The sequence below is a fragment of the Papaver somniferum genome, chromosome 8, assembly GCF_003573695.1.
Source record: "Papaver somniferum cultivar HN1 chromosome 8, ASM357369v1, whole genome shotgun sequence".
In the NCBI taxonomy this organism is placed as follows: Eukaryota; Viridiplantae; Streptophyta; class Magnoliopsida; order Ranunculales; family Papaveraceae; genus Papaver; species Papaver somniferum.
The window spans coordinates 78,379,785-78,386,232 of NC_039365.1; the positions used below are offsets into that span (position 1 = coordinate 78,379,785).

Here is a 6,448-nt window from a genome sequence, read left to right on the forward strand (position 1 = left end):
TTCTTTTGGTAAGCACTTGGGCAACTAGGTGGCACATTAACTAGCCTCCAAAGATAATTCATGGTAATCCTGTCATGAGATGTCTGAAGCACCAACTTGCCTATTTGCTACTGTTTCTAAGATCAAATTCTTATGTAAGTAAGCTTTATGTCCAACTTTCTTTCTTACATATAAGTCTTGTTTACCACAAAACAAAAAGATCGCTACAAGATTGATCGAAGAGAGTAGCAATAGTTTGCTCATGGGGACCTGTAATCCAAAGCTGAATTTCAAGCGACATGCATAATGATACCCAGAACTAGGCACCAATATTTGAGAACAGCGATCATAGTTTTTCTTCTGCTATTTTAATGCCCAATTGCTAGCATAAACAAGAGAAATAACCAATTTCGTCAAACCTATGTTTCAAAACGGTCAGTTACCATAACCCTTATCATGGTTTAAAAAAAAATAAGAAAAAAATAAGAAACAAACATTATAACAAGAACGAATATGTAATTTATAAATTCGAGCAACAAGAACGAATATGTAATTTATGTAAGGAAGCAGCTGTAGCAGTTACTTTAACAAAACAAATTCGAGCAACAAAATTTATTATATCGGGGCCAAGGTAAATGTGTGAGCAAATTTAGAAGTGATCAGCCAACTTTGACGCCAGCTGGAATTCAACCGTGCTAGCTGACACTTGCACTCAAGCAAAACATTCTCACAGAAGTTAGATTTGTAGAGACGATAACAAGAAGGCCGAAGTTTCCATTTTCCTAATTACTATCTAACAAATGACACAAGTCATAATTCTAATTTTGTAATATCAATAGAAGCACTGTCTGGATCGAATTCTAACGTCCTACAAACTTCAAAATCAGTCCCTACAGGTAAATGATCGCTTGGGTGATGGTGGTTTGGTAGTCCACCAACTACATCAGCCAACTGAGGACTGGCAGGAAGGTCAAGGTAGCTAACCGGTTTTAGGTGCCCAGAGGGGGAAAAGAATATGGGGAAAAGAATATGTAGTCCAGAGTACCAGTGAAACCCGGCATGCAGTTGGTAAACAGTGGTTCACCTCCAATAGAAGCGTAAACACTCTGCAAGGAAATTGGTAGCTCTTCAGTATTTTCTACCATCGGGATCACAGTAGAATTCCCTGAGATAAGGTATTCGTATACCTGGAAAAACAGCAGCGGAAGTTAAGGTAGAACCCTAAGAAATCAATCTATCTAAACAGTTTTTACTAAATACATTCATTTGTTTGAAGGTGGAATGATTCTTCTTGTTCATAATAAACTATCCAGTCTCGACCTTTACATATCAGCCAGGTGTCAAGATATGGATAATAGGGTCCTTCTTTTCAGTTTCAACCAAGGAGAAAGACCAAAAATGAAAAACCAATCTATTACTATTTCCGCACAGCAATCGTTTAAAATGAGAAATCCCACTCCTTCGTAATTTATAAGATCTGTACAAGCAATAGATTTCCCATCTGGGTTTAATTTCGAGCTTAGTGAGTGTGAGACTCATCAGTTCTTTCATTATTCTTATCTATTTTTCAAGTTCAGGTTAGGACTTAAGTTATGACTGTAAAAAACGCCAAATTAATTTCCAGTATCCTACTGAAAATCTAGACATCTATTGCTTACAGAAAAACTAGACCGTAAGTTCAGTAATAACTTGAGTAACAATGAAGACTAACCTTATCTCCAGGTGTAGAGTTGAAGTCACCACATAAAACAACAGAAGATGTGCAACCGAATTTGTTTGAAGCAACCTCTTTAAACCGAGCCAACCGTGATAGAAGATACTTTACTTGTGCAAGCTTCACATCAGTCCATTCAGGATCCCTGCCGTCACAAATTTTCAATATTCTAAACTGAATATCTAAATAAACTAATTACGAACTAAAAAGCAGCAATCCATGAGATTTTATGAACATAAATTGTCTGTGCAACTATCTACTGTGTGTTGGCCGGTTACCTAGTAATTAAACGGCAGTTATGGGATTCTTAGCGAGACAAACCAAGATGTATTCAGTAATAATATATAAATGACATCACACAGGCCATCTTTACCAGTAAATGTGTGTATTTGCCACAATAATCAGATGTTGCCGAAGATCCTTAAGTTTAAATGCTCCCATTATCCCCACACAGTCACGTTTTAACCTTACACGGGGATCATTAGGATCTCCACGGTCACCAAAATCTTCCTTGAATGCTAAAAAGGATTTATTGTAAATATCATAAACCATTTAGCTACGAGAATAATAAACATAAATCGGGCAGAGGAAAATGATATACATGCACATATGCGATCTTATCCAGAAATCGCAAATTGTAGCTTTCAAGAAATAGATTACAGAAAGTACAACTCAAACAGTGCAGCGCATGCTTCACTAGAACAGGGAGTAAAGAAAGTGTAACTCGTAATAACATCTATTAAGCATCACATGGTGATCATCAGACTTACAAATAGATACCGCTTTATTTTGAACAGACTCTACAAGGTCGTTGTAGTCTACTGTGTCCTCCAAGACCAATTCTGCACTGAATAAGATAAGATAGCAGAAAGTGAGTTCCAAGAAGGTAAAAGGAATGAAAGTTAAAAAACAGTTTGTTTGTTTTTTCCAAATATATCGCAGAGAAATCCGTAGAACTGCAGTTGTGATTGCAGTTTTCTGTTACATTGATCTCATTTTGTCCTTTTATACGTTCTCATGGAAACAGATACATACCTGATATTCTTTAAGTTCTACAGAAGGAACGAATTGAAAGACTTCAGAATAGGCTACACAAAAAGATAGTCTAAAATGCTAAGATACCTATTGCACTTGTAGAAGATTCCACAACCGTCACGCTTCTTTCAACTTCTCTGAATATATATACTCGAGTATCCAAGACTTTCAACATTTTCTTTGTAGAAGCTGTCGTACTCGTCTAGTTCCTGGAATGATCAATGACTGTCTTAGTAAAGATGGTAGCATCAAATCAAACTAATTGCAAAATAATGAAAAGCCCAATTTCAATGAGTTGAATCACAAAAAAAAAAAAAAAAAAAGAAGAAGAGAAACTCATATTTGAAAATATGGTAAACAATTTAATTCTCTTTGAAAGAGAAAAAAGAAGAAGCAGTAACAACCTGTAAGCATAAGAAATCAGACTCGAGGCTTTTAAGAGTTGACAAAACTGCTTCGGATCGTGCCTTAAACCTACAAAGAGATAGACAAGTAACAAGCTTAGATAATACCAAATGTCTTATTTCGCTGATACAAAAGAAGAAAAAAAAAAGAAGAAGAAGAAAAACAGATCGAAAATAAACGACGAAGTACTCAGTATCACAACTTTGATTACCTAAGGCAGGGCTTTGGAGAGTGTGGAAAGTAAGAACTCTTCACATAACACTGGATATAAAAATGCGCTGACAGCATTAATTTTCATATGGTAAAATATAGAATTGGCGGATGCCAACTCAGAAAACAAGTAAACGCCAATATTATGAAATTTCTTAGTTAATTATTATAAATCCTACAAATATTCATATTTTTTTACTGCCTGTCAAATAAATTGTTGCATCAAGTAATTTAACAAAATAATAGTAAATACATAACCAGAGTTCCATATCGGACAAAGTGAAACCCAAACATGTATATAGTGCACGACTTAACTTAAACACGTTACGGTGATGCTATTTAAAAGGAAACTCTATCCTACAGATATTTGCAATGCCGGCATACAGACATTTGGATCCAAGACTTTGTACCAGTACCAGACGGCGACACAGGCATACAGGCCATCTTTACATGGCAGTAGATGAATTTCATGGACAGAATCAAGGATGAACAATACAGGTCCTCATTCATTGTTAAGGAAATCACCAGTTAAACCAACAAGGATAAACGATATTCAAAGTTCTTAAGATGATTTTGTTATTACCTGGCCCAAGATATTGTATGACACAATACGGAATCTCAAACCTGAAATACAATAATTATAAAACAAGCATTAACTACTTAGATTATGAAGAACCATTTATAGAATATAGACCTAACGATATCAGAATCTAACAATAAATCATATATACCATCACTTGTACTTCTTGAAAGACTTCCTTGGTCTTCTTTATCGACAACGGGAATGAAGTTAGGAAAAATTGGTTCAGTCACTGTGCTACTGCTGCTCGTCCTAACTCTACTACAGACAAAAAAAAGAAAAAATCCTTAATAAGTAGGAAGATGTGGTATACAACTACAAGTTCAATTAAACCTCGAATGTCTGAAAAATAAAAACCTAGATAAATGATTATTAGAGTACCTTCTTAAATTGGAAGAGCGAAAATCAAGTTTCGATTTGGAGAAGAGAAATTGTTTCTTTGATGTCGTTGGTCTTACAAATCTGAGCGGCAAATTTAACGTAGAAGTTATGATGCGGAAGGTACGCATTCTTTTTTATTTTAGAATAAGGGAAATGGAAAACTGCTTGCTATACCTAGGAAGAGAAGGGTACTTCAGGGTTTTTGTGGTCACAGATTTCTAACTCCTTTAAAGCCTGTTGTAAGATGGTACGGGTCCGTTTCTGTATATGGTTAATATGCGGTGCGGGTGACACAGAGAGAAGCTTGATAATTGTAGGGGCTATTATAGCATGATTTATAAAAGGGATACCACTTTTACTAAGTGCTGATATCGTTTCATATAGGACAAAAAAATCCTACCGATCCTGACTGTTGGACCGATGAAATGGTATCAGCACTTAGTAGGAGTGGTATCTCCTTTATAAATCGTGTATTATAGGGGTCCAAGTTTTTGAGTTTTATTATTACGGGGGAGAAAACGGATATGAGGACGGAAAGATTACGACGAGGGAATGAAATTTTGAGAGGAGAGATTGACCACCTAAAAATGTGTTAAATTGTCAATATTACCCTTAAACTTAACTAGAGTTAAATTCATTAACCAAACAATCAATCAATAAAACTAATCTCCTAGTGCCCCGGGACTCTTGTAACCATTCTTCTTTCTCGATTCATCTAACAAATGAATAAAAAAATGCTCGTACCTGCAGTATCGATAAGTATGTATGTCAAACCTTCCTTAATATACATAACCATTCTTCTTTCTCGATAATACTCATAACCATCGTAATCACTGCATACTACTTTTAGCATTTAGCTACTCGTCGCATTCCAGTCAAACCTTCCCATTCATGGATACAGTAAGAAAATAAAATACAACTGCTATTGTTAATAATTAACTACAGTATAGCAGCATATCAGAAAGGCTGTCTATATGGTAAAGAAATTTATGATTGTTCAAGGAATAACATGAGAATATAAATAAAACAAATGTGTTGGGTAAATATCTTCGTTACCGATTCTCCAATAATACAACTCGTGTATTATCCACCGATCCTTTACAACTCTTTGTAACATGTATTATGTTTCGTAATACCAACAACAAAACAAGAAAAGAAGGATAGAAAAAGATGATCAATCACAAAAACTCAAACAAATTTACTTGGGTGTATTGAGGCGAGTAATCTCTTTGCTTAAGACATTTGATGCCCTGTATATAATGTTGTTACAGATTTAGCGGCATATGTCTACAACATTCAACAATACCTCGATGTTTTTCGCAGCACTTCGATAACACCGAACAACGAACGCGGATGGATGTAGCACAAACTCTTCTTTAACTCTTGAAGACACATGCAAACTCTTAAATTTCTAGTACTAGTTTTTGACTCTAAAAAACATACTTGCAATGGAGAATGAGTGGGGTTTATATAGGTTAGAGGTGACTCTTGGAGAAGTCCTTTCATGAAGAGTCACAACCCTTAGTGGAGAGTCACATCCCTTGGGATAGGACACGAATGACTCAAGTGAGTTGACACACCTATTCATATTTCTATTCAAAAATTCCAATAATCCCCCACATTGAATAGAAAATCATGCAAGTTTAATGCAGACACTAGAAAGAGTTTGTGCGCGGAACATCACTGCATCTGGAGAGATAGCTTTTGGCTTTGAATCTTCCGTAGTGAATACCTACCGGGTTTACTAGTTGTTCGGTGAACGCGATGTCTTGAACCGCCCAACTTTATGATGTAAACCGATGCAATAGATATCACACAGTTTATTTCCTTACATATCCGGTTCTCGGTTGTGTTCATTTCGGTCCTGAACGATGTTGGTTTTTCATGAGTGCTCTAGATTAACTTAGCCTTAAAGTTATCATAGAAGCGGCACCACTTCACATTCGTATAGGTGATCTCCTATTTGAAAGTATCCTGCCATACTTTTCTTAGTCAAACTAATCCATGGGAATCATAAGAGAAAATCTCAACCTCTCACTTGACAGGCAACACTGTTTCATCATAGAAATGGGAAAGAGAGCAAACTCTCACAGTGTTTCTGGTGAGTATAAATTTATAACTTGATTGTCCCTTTTGAACCTAGA

General features: G+C 35.8%; 1 pseudogene; it reads right to left on the reverse strand.

Annotated features, from left to right (window-relative positions):
- Window positions 1-517: 517 nt before the first annotated feature.
- On the reverse strand, window positions 518-4,468 carry LOC113302496 (annotated as a pseudogene).
- Window positions 4,469-6,448: the final 1,980 nt, after the last annotated feature.